Raw genomic sequence first — 18,833 nt, 5'->3', positions numbered from 1 at the left:
TGGGATTGGATTAGAGTTCAGTCTGTTCTCATAGGAAAAAATTTGGGGATACCTTCCAAGAGATCTTGTCAATATCTCCAGTTTTTCAAATCCTTCCGTTTTCTTATACACGTTCTGGTCTCTTAGGTTACCCTCAGGATCCAGTCACTCTGTCTTTCCCATCCAATAATTTTGCATGTGGAGTGCCTACTAACATGTGAACCAATTGATATGGATCTGACATCTTGGATTATATGTTCCTGGAACTATTCTGAATTTCTTGGTAAACTTCTGTGTGTTTTCTCTAGGCTCTGGAAAGTCCTTGGCAATGATCCTCACTTGTGTTTGTAATTCATCCCTTAATTTCATTTTGTAAGAGTCGCCAAGAAAAGAGGCCAAACAGAATCCTGGTGGAGCTGCTCCCAAAGCTTCTATGGAGCAAATGGATGGAAGTGGTGGAAAGGGTGGATTAAAAGATGCTGCGGTGTCCCTCTGAGCCTTCCTTCTCCAGAACTGACTTGCTCTTTTGACCAGCTGTGGAAAGAGTTAAAGGCTGATGGATTACAAGTAAGTCCCTTTCTGGGAAGTGCCCTGAGCTGAAGACATCTACCTCACCTAAGGACATGTCCTTCTTGGTGGCCGCCTGCATCACTGCTGGAATAGTATAAAGCCCCGCTAGCCTCAATTTGGATATCTCAGACAGTCTGGCTCCAGAGTTCAGCAAAGGATTGGCTGAGCCCTTTGGGGTACCTGCAGTTCAACTTCCCCTCTGCCCCTGCTGCCTTTTTCACTACCCCAGGCATTGTTCCTGAGAGGGTATTCCCCATAAACTACTTGCCTGCAAATCTCCATCTCAGGGTCTGTTGTTTTGAGGAAGCTAACCCAGAAAGAGGCAAACAACTTGGAATAGAGAGGATGTCATCAGGCATTGTTCACAGACTGATCTTCCTGTTTACTAGATTACACCTGATAGTTTTCCTTCCCTGATAGTTTTCCTTCCCTGAAGGACTCCCACATGCCTAGTCTGGGAGAATAATAAATAACCAAAACACATCAGAACTGCAAAACTGACAGTGCTTCCCATGCGCTATGCGCTATTTCAAGTTCTTGAGATAAAATCATTCAATGCTCACCACAATCCTCTAAGTTAGTTCCTATTATTATTGCCCAGAAAAGGACGCTAAAGCACAGATAGGTTAAACGGTTTGCTTAGGGTCACACAATGCGAAGTGGAAGTTTAGATCCAAACTGACTCCTCTTGTTTCCATAAGAAGCCCTCAAGACTGCTGGGAAGGAACGCTGGGGAGAGGGGAGCAACAGAAGGGGAAGTTCAAGTTGATGGACTCTGGTTGAACTTGGAGGTATGCAGGATGTTTTAACTACCTGAAGGCAACAGATAGGGAAGATGGAAGTTGTCTCTTCCCCAGTCACATTAGCCACATTTTTTTTTAGTCCAATTAAAGGTTTGCCTGCCCTTCACCCCTGGATGGTCTTTGGGGCTTTCACTGTGTGTGTCTAGGGGAATGTGACGGGAAGAAGTAGGACTATGAACTTAGGAGTTATCCCTCTCACTTTTTAAAAACTACCTTTTAGGACATCTGCCTTCTCCTTGCATCATGATCCCAGGGTCCTTGAATGGAGCCCCACATTAGGCTCCCTGCTCAGTGGGGTGTCTGCTTCTCCCTCTCCCCACTGTGCTCTCTCTCTCAAATCAATCAATCAATAAATAGGGGCACCTGGGTGGCTCAGTTGGTTAAGCATCTGCCCTCAGCTCAGGTCATGGTCCGAGTCTGAGTCCATCTAACTCCCACTCAGTGGGGAGCCTGCTTCTCCCTCTGCCCCTCCTCCTGCTCATGCCTCTCTCCCTCTCTCAAATAAATAAAAATATAAATAAATAAATAAATAAATAAATAAATAAATAAATAAATCTTTTTTAGAAAACTACCTTTTACAAATCATGGTAGAATATACATAACATAAAATTTACCATTTTGTCCACTTTTCATTTAATTCAGCAGCATTCAGTACATTCACAATGTTGCTTAACTATTGCCACTATTCATTTCCAGAACTTGTTCATCATCCCAAACAGAAACTCTACTCATTCAATGATGACCCCACATTCTTTCCTTTCTCCCAGCTCCTGGTAACCTCTACTCTACTTTCTCTCTCTATGAGGTTGCCTATTCTGGGAACCTCGTATCAGTGGAATCCAAGGGACATGCTCTGGCAAGGGTAATGTTACCTGCAGGATTAGGGTAACCTTGTGTTAAGGGCAGGCACTGTCATCAAATGACCTGAACTTGAATCCTAACTCCACTGCTGCTTTTTCCCCCCTTTTTAAAAAATCAATTTATTTTTAAAGATTTGAAAAATGTATTCATGAGAGACACGGAGAGAGACTCTCTAGAGACACAGGCAGTAGGAGAAGCAGGTTCCCTGCAGGGAGCCTGATGGGGGACTCGACTTCAGGATCCCAGGATCACAACCTGAGCCAAAAGCAGACACTCAACCACTGAGCCATCCAGGTGCCCCGTTTTTCCCTCTTTTTTTTAATTAAAATTTTTTTTAAAATGTGGTAAAATGCACAATACATTACACTTACTGTCTTAATCATTTTTAAGTGTACATCTCAGTATTGTTAAGTACTCGTTACTGATGTCCTCTCTCGTTACTGATATTATAATTTATATCTTGGTTCTTCTTTCTGGTCAGTCTAGAGAGAGGTTTACCAATTTTATTCATCTTCTCACACTGAAAGGTGTTGGGTAGAGAAATGACATGATCTGATTTACATTTAACACTGTCACTCTGGCTACTTGGTCTAAAATTGAATGAAGAAGAGGAAGAGAAAAAGCAGGTAGACCAATTAAGAGGGTATTAAAATAATCCAAAGAAGAGATAATGGTGGTTTAGGTCAAGCTGTTAGCAATGGAAATGTCAGTGGTCAAATTTTCAGTATATTTTGATGGTACAACAGATAGGATTTGCTGATAGCAGAATGTAGGGTATGAAATAAAGAATAGAATAAAGTACCATTCTAGGGTTTTGGGCTGAACAACTGAAAGAATTAAGTTGTCACTTACTGAGAGAAGAAGAAAAGGGTTCAAATAGGGAAGATCAAGAGCTCAGTTTTAAACATGTTAAATTTATCTGTTAAATTTCCAAGGAGGCAGCTGAATATACCATTTTGAGTTAAGAAGAAAAGATTGGACTGGCCATATGAAATTCAGGAGTCATCAGGATATAAATGGCATCACAATTTGGGTTCTTTGGGAAGCATTCTGAAGCAGACTTTGGTGTTTCAGCTGTTTAATAGAGAATGAATGCCCTTAGGATCAACATCTCTGGAAGGCAAGTAGAGAAAGCAGGATTGGGCAGCAGCAGTTGAGTTACAATGCAGGCCCGACACCCTCAGCCGATTCCATGGGGAGTTCTGGAGCTGAAATGTCAGAGTTGTCCTATGTGAGGTTGAAATAGGAAGGCCTTTATACTCTGGACTCAACTAGTTATTGAATTTTGACCATCCCCCAAAAGACACAGCCTTAGGCAAGGTGGCTCTCTGCAGCTGAGGTAATCTCTGAAAGGGCCAATAGCTGAAGACTGTCCACTGACAGTACCTTTAGCAGCAAGGGCAAGAGTCCTTCCTTGAAGGAGTATCTGCGTGGTACCTCATAGCATCCACCACTGATGCTATTTAAAAACAACAAGACTGGATGAACTCACCAAGAGAGTGATATAGTTAAAGAAGAGGTACAATGACAGGGTCCTGGGGCACCTTTAGGAATAAGGGGAATAAGAAGGAACCAGCAAGGGAGTAGAAAACCAGTGAGTGTGGGATCCTACAAGTCAAGAACATATAAAACAACAATAGCTGTTCCTAGTACAGTTTAATTCTGACAACACTGTGAAGTAGATTCTATTATCATCATCATCTCCACGTTATATATGACAAACTTGAGACACAGAGTTTGAGTCTTTCTCAAGGTTACACAGCTCCTGGTGGTGGAGCTGGGATTTTGAACTTCTACTGGCTCAAGAGTCCATACTCTTGACTGCCTCACTACATGGACCTAAAGAACTGTGTGAAGCGCTGCCAACAAGTGAAGTAAAAAGACCAAGAAATGACCATCAAATTTTGCAATATGAACCTAGTAAAGTCCCTTCTACTGGAATATAGGTGTAGAAGCCTGAAGAGTAAATTCAAACATAGTACTTATCACAGGGTATTGAAATTATCCATTTATTTGTTCATCTCCCCACATAGACTATAAGCATACAGAGGAGGCAGACTCACTATGCTTTGTTTATTTATGGCAACTTGGCACATAGAAGCTCCTTAAGAGATAGATATTGAATGAACACAGGTTTATTTGTTCACTTTTTCATTCAACAACAAAATTCCTTTGTCTTCACTCTACTGTGTGTACTCCTGATAGAGTCCAATCCTCTAAACATATGCTCGTTGAATCACTAATATGAGAGAAGGATACTCAAATCTCTGTTTTATTTTTTTTTTAATTTTATTTATTCATAGACACAAAGAGAGAGAGAGGCAGAGACACAGGCAGAGGGAGAAGCAGGCTCCATGCAGGGAGCCCGATGTGGGACTCGATCCTGGATTTCCAGGATCACACCCCAGGCTGCAGGCAGCGCCAAACCGCTGTGCCACCGGGGCTGCCCTCTCTGTGTTTTTAAAGTCTGTGTATATGTGCTGTGTGTGCACACAGATCTGCAGGTGAGGGGTGTTTCCCCCTTTTCAATCTTCCAGTAATAAACTTTTTAAAAGAAATAAACCAAATAATCATGTCTGCTTCTTTATTTCTGAAACATGACCTCCCTCAAGTCTTGAGTTGGAAAAAAAAAAAAAGACCTTTATTTAGACAAGGTTAATGTAACTGCTGCCAATTGGTGGCAGCTGCACTTCCTTTGTGGTCTTGAAGTGGATGCTGTAGGAAATGTCCTCTGGGCTGGACAAGGGTGTGAAGCAAGTGGCTCAGCGACACATCTCTCTTTAGAAATCGTCTCTGCCATTTGGGCTGCCATAACTTCCAGTGACTAATGAAGGGAATGGTTAACGCTTATTTCTCAATCAAAACTCACTTCATTCCAGCAAATAGTAAAGGGAAACAGGAGTGGAGGAAAGGAACATAGTGACCAAGCTCATTTAAGTACCAAGTTTCTTCCCAGCAAAACATCAAATTGCTTGACACAGGGAAATGGCTTTTCCTTTTAAGATCAAATTGATTTGGGGTTTTTCCTTTACACCCGCTAGCCAGGAAATGGAAAAACGAGCCCGCTGGAAACCAGCTTCAGAGTCCGCACGCCCAATGGGCCTGACAGATTTGGGTTTACGGGCTGACACTTACGGACTGTCTTTAGGCCGGTTATATAGCAGCCTGCCTCTGGGTCTCGACCCACGCAAAAGCCAAGAGGAGTTAATGACTCCTTGTAAGATGCGAATAACAATTAGAGAATGATCGCCGTGGAGCCTTCCCGCGCCCTGGCCGGGGGCGGGGGTGGGTGTATAAAAGCTACCGTGGTGTGATCACGATCACGATCACGCGCCTCTGGTTGCGGGTGAGCATGCGCATGACATCCGTGTGAGCAGGTGCAGCGGACACGGGCGCTGTGGGAGGGTGGGTGCGTGGGGCCTGCACGGGCGTCAGGGGAGCCCTGGGAGTCCCCGTGGCCCCGGTCTTTCCGGAGCTGAAGTCCACGTTCATCCGTTCGTCTTCCTTCCTGTGGAGGTCTGCAGGCCACCGGCGTGGGAGGAACCCGCCAGGGCCCCTGGAGCCAGGGTCGTCCTTGGCTTGCGGGGATCCGACCCCTTTCCCTGCAACAGCAACAGTCCTCGGGCACCACTGCCAGGCCTCCAGCAGGTCCCGGTGATTTGTGAAAAGACTTCAAAGAGGGAACTTCAGGGGCCTCTTGGTCAGCACCCCCACCTCAACCCTTGCTCAGCGGAGAGTCTGCTTAGGACTTTCTCTCCCTTTCCCTCTGCCCCTTCGCTGGTGCTCGCAGGCACTCTCTTAAATAAATAAATGTATCTTTAAAAACAAAAAAGGAAGGAACTTCAGATCAGAAACCTCACTTGCCTTTCACATTTTAAAAATCTTCGTGATATGACACTAAAGAACAGGTCTGTGACTGCTTATTGGTCTAGAAGAGGAGAGAAAGGACAGTAGAAGACACAGGGCTATCAGGTGTCAGCAAGGCCAGCAGGGGAGAGGTATATGTTTCCCCTGAAATTCTGTAAAACAGCCTCAAAGATGCACATGCCTGGGACAGCATGTGCACAGGACACAGGAGTAACAATAAAACCTAAGCAGAAGGAGAGTGGGGTCAGTGGAGGTGGGGGAGGTAACAGGCACTATGATAATGAAGTGCCAACAGAGCGTAGCTGGACAGGTTCTCACTCTGTCTTCCCTGCGGTCTCTAACCAGTCATCTGTCTCTAACCTCCCTGTTAGTTATAACAGGACACACAAGAAATACCTATGTATCACTAAGAATATTAATTCTCACAATATCCACACCAGGTAGATGGGTAGGCAAGGAGGTATTTGGGTACTACTATCTCTATTTTATAGATGAAGAAATGGAGAATCAAAAATATCACACAGCTAGCTCTGAGTGCAGGAGTCAGGGTTGACATTCTATCTCCTGGCAATGACCCAGACTACTACTACCTTGGCCTTGACAGCTTGGGTTGTTGCCATCGAAGTGATTCAACCATCATCATTTTCTTCTGATTATCAAAGACATACATGCTTACCAGAAGATGGAGAGAAATATAGAGGCTATTGAGAAGGAAAGTCATCCATGAAATAATAGTGATCTCTATTTTCTTTTTGTATTTTCTCTATGACTTTGTGAAACAATTTGATAGTAACAAACCAAATTACCTTTCATCCGAGCAGCTCCATATAGTCTCCCCTCCCCTGCTTCTCTGAACAGCCTCTTGATGAATTTCAACCAGAGAGGAACTGAATTGTGTGCACTTGGCTTCTTAGTCTTGCCCCTAAAAGGTGTGGAATCTTTCATCTCTTCTTACCCAGAGCAGAGGACTGTCCTTGCTGATGGCAGGGGTGGGTGGGGTGAGTGGGGAGGATTGGACCCACAAAAGTCTCAAGAGAGAAGGTGGAGGAGGAGGTAACTCACTAAAAATGGATAAATATTAAGTCCTGCTTTTAGGTACTTAAATACCACTTGAGGCCATGCAGGCAGCGGAAAATACAGACTAGAAATAGCATGAGTAATATGTTGCCAAGTTACAATACATGACGGAAAACACCTCTCAGATAAGCTTGAGCCAAAGAGAGATTTATTGACCCATGTACTCAAAAAGCCCAAAGGCACCTTAACTGCAGGCAGATCAGCAGGGCCTCAAAGCATGTCATCCTAACTCACTCTCCCTCCACATCTCAGCTCTGATTTCCTCTGTACTGGCTTCATTCTCACTCTGGCTGACCCCGTGTAGGGGCAAGTTGGCTCCACCAGTTCTGGGTTAATATCTCTTTACTTTCAAATGAACTTCTCATTCTAACAGTGGAAGTTCTAAGATTGAGTCTCATTGGTTCAATTGCTTTAACTTGAGTCACACACCCATCCTGGAAATCAATCAATGTAGCCCAGGAGAAATTTTATCAGTTAGAGATGCCTTCAACTACCAACAACAGAACTTGATAAAAGAAAAGAAAGTTCATGTTCCTTATTTACAAAGACACGTGGAATGTGCAGTTACTGCTGATGATTCTATGGACTAACATCTTTGATAGCTCTTTGCCCTTTCCTTCACTATTGTAAGATGACTGGAGCAGTTCCCCCAAAAAATAGGACATCCAGGTATGAGCAGCAAAAAGATGTTATGGGCAGCAAATGTCCCTCTTTGAGGAAAAGCAAAAGATTTCCCCAAAGCACCCAGCTGACTTCCACTCACAACTCATTGGCCACAACTGGGTCACAGGCTGCCTCTACCTTCATGGGAAGCTGGGCAGCCAACTGTTTTGCTCTTCCAGACTCCAGTTCGGTTAGGCTGGGAAGAAAGGGTTGAGGATGGGAATTGAGTTAGCCAGTCAATGTGGTCTGCCACACATGCACTACTCTGACTGGCCAGGCTAGATTCATATGCCTACCTCTAGAGCTGGGGTGGACTCTTCTGCCCCAGGACCAATGAACTGAACATGACAGAGGAAAATTGGGTGCTAGAAACATAAAAGGAGTAATAAATGCTAGCCAGACAAGAGTAAAGGCTGCCCATTATTACTTACACTTGAGGTGGCTTTGTGATCTGGCCTCCCTGGAAAGGCGCAGCAGTATCTATCACTAGACATTAAAAAAAAAAGCAGAAGTTAAATATATTTACCTTAGCATTGTCTTAGGTGATGCTTCAGGTCCCTTTTAACTCTAAAAAGTGAAATATTAATAGCAACAATTACATGAACACCTCCAATTTGTTTTGGTTTTTTTTTTTTAAGATTTTATTTATCTGACAGAGAGAGAGAGCGCGCACAAGCAGAGGGAGCAGCAGAGGGAGAGGGAGAAGAAGCAGGTTCCCCGCTAAGCAGGGAGCCCAATATGGGACTCCATCCCAGCACCCTGGGATCATGACCTGAGCAGAAGGCAGACACTTAACTGAGTGAGCCACCCAGGCACTCCCGAAACCTCTAATTTATTTGAGGATAGTCCATTAAAAAACTTCCTGCCCCTTTCATCCCTCTATCACTTAAGAACATTTGTTGGTGTGTTAAAGAATATTTGTTTTAAAAATCTGATTGTTTTCAGATTAAGTAATAAATACCAAGAATTAGTATTAGGTGCTTTTTAAAAATATTTTATTTATTTATTCGTGAGAGACTCAGAGAGAGGCAGAGACACAGGCCGAGGGAGGAGCAAGCTCCATGCAGGAAGCCCGACGTGGGACTCGATCCCGAGTCTCCAGGATCACGCACTGGGCCGAAGGCAGTACCAAACTGCTGAGCCACCCAGGCTGCCCTGTTAGGTGCTTTTGCATGGATTATTTTATGAAGTTCTTACCACAGCAATCCATTTACTGATGAGGAAATTAAGGTTAGGAGATTTGTTCAAGGTCACTTAATAAAATGTTCCAGGCTATAAGTCTCCTTACTCAGAAACCGGTATTCTTCTTGCCATACCACACTGCAGCACACTCCTCAGAACACACTGGGCCATTCCAATGAAAACAGGTCAGTCCCTGAGTATTCCCGAAACTTTCCTCCTTGTAGAAGTAAATGAAATGCCAATCATTCTTGGACTGAAGACTCTGAAAAGCGTGCCTTAATTAAGTGTGGCTGTTTAAGACACCTTGCGTGGGTTTGGTGACTTCTTTCAGTTAAATGCTCCGAGGGGTACCAACTGGCCTTGTGCTCTGAGAGAAATGAGTCCATGTCCGGTCTCCCCAGGCCACTGACAATCCTCAGGGCGGTGGTGCCCTCTGCTATGTGTGGAGCAGCAGGGTTGGCTTTCTGCCACTACAGCAGACACCAACTGAGCAGGGTGTTCCCAGGGAGGAATTTGAAAGACTAATCTGTCAAGCCTGTTGGGCCTGGCTGCCAAGGGCTTCCTCCACATTCTCAAGTGTGGAGTTGTAGGTCATTTGAGTGCAGTTTTCTAACTCCTCCCTGGACAGAAACACAGATCTCTGAATACAGCTTCTGCCATTGCTGTGCACTCAGTATGAACTTTAAAAGTGTGGTTGACTAGGAAGGTGTTAACTCTTTTTTTTTTCTTCTTTTTTTCTTTTAGAGAGAGACAGTGCATGTGAGTGGTGGGGGTAAGGGTAGAGGGAGAGAGACTCCCTAGCAAAGCCCTACCCAGGGTTCGATCTTATGACTGTGAGATCATGACCCGAGACGATGCTTAAACAACTGAGCCACCCAGGCGCCCCAATTGTTAATTAACCCTTTTTTAAAAATCCAGGTTACAGGGCAGCCCAGGTGGCTCAGCGGTTTAGCATCGCCTTCAGCCCAGGGCGTGATCCTGGAGATCCGGGATCCCACATGGGGCTCTCTCCATGGAGCCTGCTTCTCCCTCTGCCTGTGTCTCTGCCTTTCTCTCTGTGTGGGTCTCTCATGAATAAATAAATAAAATCTTAAAAAAAAAATCCAGGTTACAAAACTGAACAAGTGATTTAGGTAACAATAGCACACTCAATAAAATGCACAGGTTCACCTATTTGGAGCAAATTTTCTTAACATTGCATTGATCAATACTGGTTTCTCTTCAGATAACATAAATCTTGGGATCCCTGGGTGGCTCAGTGGGTTAGCGCCTGCCTGTGGCCCAGGGCGCGATCCTGGAGTCCTGGGGTCGAGTCCCACATCGGGCTCCCGGCATGGAGCCTGCTTCTCCCTCCTCCTGTGTCTCTGCCTCTCTCTATGTCTATCATAAATAAATAAATAAATCTTTAAAAAAAGATTAAAAATTTATCTCTGAGAATGACAATATCAAGAGAATTGGAAGATAAGCTACAGACTGGAAGAAAATATTTTCAAAAGATACATTCTGACAAAAGACTGACTATTATCCAAGATATACAAAGAACCCTGAAAACTCATAAATAACAACATGATTAAAGAATGGGCCAAAAACCTGAACAGACAAATTACCAAAGAAGATGTACGGATGGCAAATAGGCATATGAAAAGATGCTCCACATCACATGCCATCAGGGAAATGCAAATGAAAACAAGATATCACTATACATCCATTAAAATGGCCAAAATCCAGAACAGTGACAACCACCAAATGCTGGCAAGGATGTAGATCAACAGGAATGCTCTTTCATTGCTAATGGGAATGTAAAATGGTATAGCCACTTTGAAAGACAGTTTGTCAGTTCCTGAAAAAACTGAATATTCTCTTACCATGTAATCTTGCAATCACATTCCTTGGTATTTACCCAAAAGATTTAAAAACTTATGTGTACACAAAAACTTGTACATGAATGTTTATAGCAGCTTTATTAATAATTGCCCAAACCTGGAAGTAATTGAGCTATCCTTCCGTAGGTAAGTGGATAAACTGTGGTACATACAGACAATGGAATATTATTCAGCACTAAAAAGAAATGAGCTATCAAGCCATGGAAAGACATGGAGAAAACTTTTTTTTTAAGATTTTTATTTATTTATTCATGAGAGACATACACAGAGAGAGAGAGGCAGAGACACAGGCAGAGGGAGAAGCAGGCTCCATGCAGGGGGCCTGATGTGGGACTCGATCCCAGGTCTCCAGGATCAGGCCCTGGGCTGAAGGTGGCGCTAAACCGCTGAGCCACGTGGGCTGCCAGACCTGGAAAAAATTTAAGTGGATATTTCCAAGTGAAAGAAGCAATGTGAAATGGCTACATACTATGTGATTCCAAATATATGCCATTCTGGAAAAGGTAAATCTATGGAGATGGTAAAAAGATTAATGATTGCAGGGGATTGCTGGGGGTGGGAAAGAAGATGAATAGCACACCATACAGTGAAAATACAGCAGTGAAAGTACTCTGTATGATACTATGAAGATGGATGCATGTCATTATGTTTGTCCAAACCTATAGAATGTATAACACCAACAATAAACCCTGAAGGAAACCATGGACTTTGGATGACTATGTTGTCCTTGGTAACAAATGTACCACTCCAGTGAGTGACAATAATGGGGGAAATTATGCATGTGTGGGGGTGGGAGATATTTGGGAAATCTCTGTACCTATCAATTTCATCGTATACCAATGGAATATTACTCATCCATCAGAAAAAATAAATACCTACCATTTACATCGACTTGGATGGAACTGGAGGGTTTTATGCTGAGTGAAATAGGTCAGTCGGAGAAAGACAATCATCATATGGTTTTACTTATATGTGGAATATAAGAAATAGTGCAAGGGACCATAAGGGAAGGAGCGGAAACTGAGTGGGGAAAATTAGAGAGGAAGACAACTATGAGAGACTCTTAATTCCAGGAAACAAACTGAGGGTTGCTGAAGGAGAGGTGGGTCGTGGGTTGGGGTAACTGGGCCTTAAGGAGGGCATGTAATGTGATGAGCACTGGGTGTTACACTCAACTGATGAATTATTGAAAACAACATCTGATACTAATGATGTACTATATGTTGGCAGATTGAATTTAAATGAAAAAAAAATTTCATTGTCTATCTAAAACTGTTCTAAAAAATGAAGTCTTGGGAAAAAATGTGGTATATTCATATAATGAAATACTATTCAGCAATCAAAAGAAACAAACCACTGAAACCAGCAACAACATGGATATATCTTAGAAATATGCTGAATGAAAGATGCCACACACAAAATAATATCAATTCCATTTATGTGAGGTCCAAGACCAGGCTAATCTATGAGGACAAAAATCAGAACTGTGGTTCCTTTGGGGGGGCCTGGCTGGCTCAGTCTGTAGACCATGCAACTCTTGATCTCAGGGTTATGAGTTCAACCCTTACTTCAGTATAGGGATTACTTAAAAATAAAATCTTAAAAAAAAAAAAAAAAAAGGAAAGGAACTATGATTCTTTAGGAAGAAGGGGACCAGACAGGAAAGGGCATGAAGAAACTTCCTGGAGTGACAGATTTTAGGTGGTGGTTAGAGAGGTATATACAATTGTCAAAACTTGCTGAGCTTATGACATAAGATCCATGCATGTAATTTCATGTTTAACAACACGATTTGAAATGGATGGATTTGGGGAGGGAAAGGAGGAGGAGGAAAGAAATGTGACTACTGTTCCCCACAGCTCTAGCCCTCAGCCCCATTTCCACCTTCTCTTTAGTAGCTTCAACTGCTGCCTAATTTTTTGTTTGTTTTTTGTTTTTTAATTAGGGGTAGAGGAGAAAGGAGAGAAAAATGCATGTGTTTTTATTGGATATAGAAGCTGGCAATGGGAGTATATGTTTATATGACCAATCTTTGCTGTGCAAGTATTGTTCAAAACAATGTGTATTACTGACAACTGCAAATAAGTATTTGAAGCACTCTAGTGATAAGGGTAAGGTTAATGCAATCTTCTCCCAGGAAAACAAATTCAGTCACTCCAAAAGTTTTTCCAAGCAATTTCAGAGTTGGTGTAGCATAGGTATGTTCAAAACTATCAGATCTGTACTATGAAAAATGCAGCTACTCAATACATGGGACTTTCTAAGTTATTTCTTACATAATTTCACAATCTTTTCGAATCTTCTGATGAAATAATCACTACCTCTTAGAGCATGCATATAATGAACTAATATTACAAAGTACAAAGCTGAGTAATTAAAATAGTGTGGTACTGGTCCAAAAATAGACACATAGATCAATGAAACAGAATAGAGAGCCCAGAAATAAACCCATGATTATATGGTCAATTTATCTTCAACAAAAGAGGCAAGACTACGCAATGGGGAAAAGACAGTCTCTCCGACAAATGGTGTTGGGAAAACTAAACAGCTACATGCAAAAGAAGAAAGCTGGACCACATTTGTATTACCCCACCACCACACACACACACAAAATGGATTAAAGGCCTAAATGTGAGACCTGAAACCATTAAATTCCTGGAAGAAAACACAGGCAATAATTTTATTTACATTAGCTGTCGAAACATTTTTTCCAGATATATTTTTTTTTCAGACAAGGGAAACAAAAGCAAAAATAGACTATTGGAACTACACCAAAATAAGAAGCTTTTGCAACCTACAGATTTAATGTAATCCCTATCAAAATGCCAACAGAATTTTTCACAGAACTAGAACAAATAATCCTAAAATTTATATGTAGCCACAAAAGACCCTGAATACCCAAAGCAATCTTGAAAAAGAAGAACAAAATTGGACGTATCACAATCCCAGATTTCAAGATATACTACAAAGCTGAAGTAATCAGAAAATTATGGTCCCGGCACAAAAATAGACACATAGATCAATGGTACAGAATAGAGAGCCCAGAAATAAACCCAGGATTATATGGTCAATTAATCTTCAACAAAAGAGTCAAGGATATGGAACAGGAAAAAGTCTCTCCAGCAAAACAGTGCTGGGAAAACTGGGCAGCTACCCACAAAAATATGAAACTGGACATAGGCTCCTGGGTGGTTCAGTCAGTAAAGCATATGCCTTCAGTTCTGGTCCTGATCCTGGGGTCCCAGGATCAAGTCCCACATCAGGCTCCCAATGAAAAGCCTGCTTCTCCCTCTGCCTGTGTCTCTGCCTCTCTATGTGTCTCTCATGAATAAAAAAAAAATAACTAAATAATCTTTAAAAAAAATAATGTTATTTAGCCATAAAAAGGAACTAAGTAGTGATGCATGCTAGAATCTGGGTGAACCTTGAAAATATTATGCTTGGGGAGCCCAGGTGGCTCAGTGGTTTGGCGCCACCTTCAGCCCAGGGCGTGATCCTGGAGACCCGGAAGTCCAATGTCAGGCTCCCTGCATGGAGCCTGCTTCTCCCTCTGGCTGTGTCTCTGCCTCTCTCTGTATGTCTCTCATGAATAAATAAATAAAATCTTTTTTAAAAAAAACCATTATGCTTAAATTAAAGAAGCCAGCCATGAAAGGTCACATAATTACATTATTCCATCTACATGAAGTATACAGAATAGGAAAACCTATAGAGGCAGAAAGTACACTTAGTTGTTGCCAAGGGATGGGAGACACAAGGGCAAATTGAAACTAACTGCTAATAGCACAGGGTTTCTTTTTGGGGAGATGGAAATGTTCTGCAATTAGATAATGATGATGATTGTACCATGTAGTGAACATTCTAAAATCCACTTAAATGTACACTTTAAGGGTGCCTGGGTAGCTCAGTTGGCTAAGCATCTGCCTTCAGCCTCAGGTCACGATCCCAGGATCCTGGGATTGGGTCTTGCATGAGCAGGGAGTCTGTTTCTCCTTCTGACCCTCACCCTGTGCTCGTGATTGCTTTTTCTCTCACTCTCCCTCAAATTAAATAAAATCTCTTTTAAAAAAGACATTTTAAAATGATGAATTTTCTGGTATTTTATGGAATATTGAATTGTGTACCATTCATACATGAATTTAGATGAGGGTTATATTTCAATAAAACAAAACCTTTTTTTTACATTTTATTATTGGTGAAATAGGGTTAAATTTCTTACCTAAGAGAGGTGTTGAAAGAATAACCAAGGGACAGAATGGAAGTGAGGCAGCTGAATTAAAAACACATCATTTTTAGTAAAACAGTGAAAACACAACAGGAACTCATTTTTCTTTATTTTCCAGATAAAATATTTGAGCAATGTTTTCAGCAAAAGTAAAAAATTTCCAATTTTGCATTTACATGATCTGCTCCCCCCTTTTCTTTAATGGTGTTTCCCATCCTTGTCCTCATTTTCTGAAGTTAAAACTTGCTTGAAATCTTCCTGAGTTTGCAAATAACAGTAAGTTTATCTAAGGCAGCTTACCTTGCCCCATCTCCAATGGTTATAACAAACTATAAAACAGAAAGGTGAAGGAATGGCGATTTGTAAGATAAAACTCAAAGCCACTAGAGGGCACTGTACCCCGGGTGTTTGCTGTTAAACATTTCTGTGCAGAAATACTTTTTTTTATCTTAAAGATTAAGCTTCACACAGTGGGGCAGCCCCGGTGGCGCAGCGGTTTGGCGCCGCCTGCAGCCTGGGGTGTGACCCTGGAGACCCTAGATCGAGTCCCACATGGGGCTCCCTGCATAGAGCCTGCTTCTCCCTCTGTCTGTGTCTGGGCCTCTCTCTGTGTGCCTACGAATAAATAAAATCTTAAAAAAAAAAAAAAAAAAAGCTTCACACAGTGAAGTCCAGAGAACTGTATATTCACCCTGTCAACCAGTCACTAGCTGGGTGGCCTTACGAAGTCTTTGAGCTTCCACATCTACAAAACGTGTGGGTTTTGCTATATGGTTTCCAAGTTCCTGTCAACTCCAAAATTCTATTTTGTACTGCCTTCAAGGCAGGAAGAAATCTGACAAAATAGTAAGAGTTGCTCCTGCTTTTTTTTTTTTTTTTTTGTAAGATATTATTTATTCACTTAGAGAGAGAGAGAGAATGCAGTGCAAGCACATGAGCGGGGGCAGGGGCCAAGGAAGAAGGGGGAGCAGACTGCCCAATGAGCAGGGACCCCAACAGGGGGTGGAGCTTGGGGCTGTGGTCTCAGCCCCAAGACTCTGAGATCATAACCTGAGCCAAAGGCAGATGCTTCTTCCCCTGAGCCACCCAGGTGCCCCCTTCCCCTTCTCTTTTAAGAACTCTTTTAATTTCATCGGGCCCAGACAATTTAGGATAATCTCCCTATTTTAACGTCAGCTGACTAGAAAATTTAATTCCATCTGCATCCCTAATTCTCTTTTGTCATGTAATATATTCACAGGTTCCAAGGGTTAGGACAGGAATGGCTTGAGGCAGGGACTTATTTTGACTATCATGCTGTCTTTCTTTAAGAAAAAAATACAGTTACAAGTTTGATATGACCCTACAGCAAACGTTATTAAGTTCATGAAAAATCTGTTTCTCCTTTGTTTGGTTTATTTATTGAAATAAATTCATATCACCTAAAATTAGCCGTTTTAAAGTGTACATTTTGGTGGTATTTAAATACATTCACAATGTTGCACAACCAGCGCCTATATCACGTTCTAAATCATTTTCTTTACTCCAGAGAAAACTTTGTATGCATTAAGCAGTCCTTTCCCCCTGTCCTTCAGCCCCAGGCAATCACTAAACCTCCTTTCTACTTCTACAGATTTACCTATTCTGGATTATCTCACAAAATGGAATCATGTAACTTGTGACCTTTGTGCCTTGCTACTTTCACATACAATATTTTGATACATGCGGTAGCATCTATCAGTACTCCATTCTTTTTTATGGCTGAATAACCTTCCATCGAATGGCTATACCACATCTGTTCCATGATGGTCTTCGATGATGGGCAGTGAATTGTTTGCAACTTTTCACCATTGTAAATAGTGATGCTATGGACATTCCTGTATAAGTATTTGTTTGAATATTTGTTTTCAATTCTTTGGATATATATACCTAGAAAAAATAGAACTGGGGGATCATAGGGTAATTCTCTAACTTTTTGAGGAGCCACCAAATTGTTTTTCCACAGGGGCTACACCATTTTATACCCCCACCAGCAATGTATGAGGTTTCAAATTAGTTCACAATCTTGCCAGTACTTTTCTTTTTAAAAAATTTTATTTTAGCCATCCTAGTGGATGTGAAATGGCATCTTGTAGTTTTGATTTGCATGTCTCTATTAACTAATAATGTTGAGTATCTTATCATGTGTTTGTTGGCCATTTACATATTTTCTTTGCAAAATGTCTATTCAAGTCCTTCACTCATTTTTTAACTATCTTTTTGTTATTGTGTTGTGAGTGTTCTTTATGTATCCTGGATATTAGACCCTAATTAACATATATTTTCTCCCATTCTGTAGGTTGTCCTTTCACTTTTTTTAAAAAAAGATTTTTTTAAGAAAAGATTTTATTTATTTATCCATGAGAGACACACACACACACAGAGAGAGAGAGAGAGAGAGAGAGAGAGAGGCAGTGAGACAGGCAGAGGGAGAAGCAGGCTCCATGCATGTGGGACTTGATCCCGGGTCTCCAGGATCACGCCCTGGACCAAAGGTGGTGCTATAAACCGCTGAGCCACCCAGGCTGCCCTAAAAAAAAAAAAAAAAAAAAATTAAGATTTTATTTATTTGAGAGAGAGTAAGCATGAGCAGGAGGGGCAGAGAAAGAGGAAGAGAGAGAATCTTGAGCAGACTCCATGCTGAGCAGAGCCCAATGTGGGGCTTGAAATCATGACCCTGAGATCATGACCAGAGTTGAAACCAAGAGTCAGACGTTTAACCAACTGGGCCACCCAGGTGCCCCCAAAATTTTATTATTTTTAAGTTATCTCTACCCCCAACATGATGCGTAAACTTACAACTCTAAGATCAAGAGTTACACACGCCCTCAATTGAGCTAGCTAGGTGCCCCTTTCACTTTCTTGATAATTATCCTTTGATGCACAAAAGCTTTTAATTTTGATGCAATCCAATTTACATACTTTTTCTTTAACAAAAGAAACTCCTCTTTTGGTGTTATATTTCAGAATCTATTGTGAATCCAAGTTCATTAAGATTCACCCCTGGGTTTTTCTTTTTTAAGATTTTATTTATTTGACATAGAGAGCACAAGCAAGCGGAGTGGCAGGGAAAGAGGGAGAAGCCGACTCCCCCTGAGTAGGGAGCCTGACATGGGGCTTGATCCCAGGACCCCTGGATCATGACTTTCTGTGGTTGGCAAAACTCTTTGAACACTGTCCCACATCATAGTTGGGAGCCAGGACTAGAATGTTGAGTTAGGACCCCTTCCAGATTCTACCCTATGCTTCCCTGATTTCAACTTATCCTTAACCTGTAATAAACATGACCTTGAGTATCATGACTTTCTGTAAGTTTTGTGAGTCTTGCTAGCAAATTAGTGAGCTTGAGGGTGATTTTGGGAACCCCCCAAGTTGTGGCTAGATGGTCTAAAGTGAGGGTGGCACTGGGGACCCTCCAACTTACATACAGCTGGTGTCTAAAGTAAGGGCAGTTTGGGGGACACTGTTTCTTCAGACTATACTGTTGCCTAAATGCTTTGCAAACTCCTTGGTTAAATATAGCCCTAGGTATTTTAATCTTTTGGATGCTGTGGTAAACGCAATTGTTTTCGTAATTTCTTTTTCTCTTTGTTTTTAACACTCATTCAGCACTCGCTATATGCTAGGCTCTGTCTGTCCCAGTGCTTCACAAACACTAGTTTTATTTCCCTAGCAACCCTAATTAGGTCCTTTGGTTTTTGAAAA

This window comes from Vulpes vulpes, chromosome 8 (assembly GCF_048418805.1).
Source record: "Vulpes vulpes isolate BD-2025 chromosome 8, VulVul3, whole genome shotgun sequence".
NCBI classification, from domain to species: Eukaryota; Metazoa; Chordata; class Mammalia; order Carnivora; family Canidae; genus Vulpes; species Vulpes vulpes.
Note: the sequence above shows the minus strand (reverse complement) of the source record.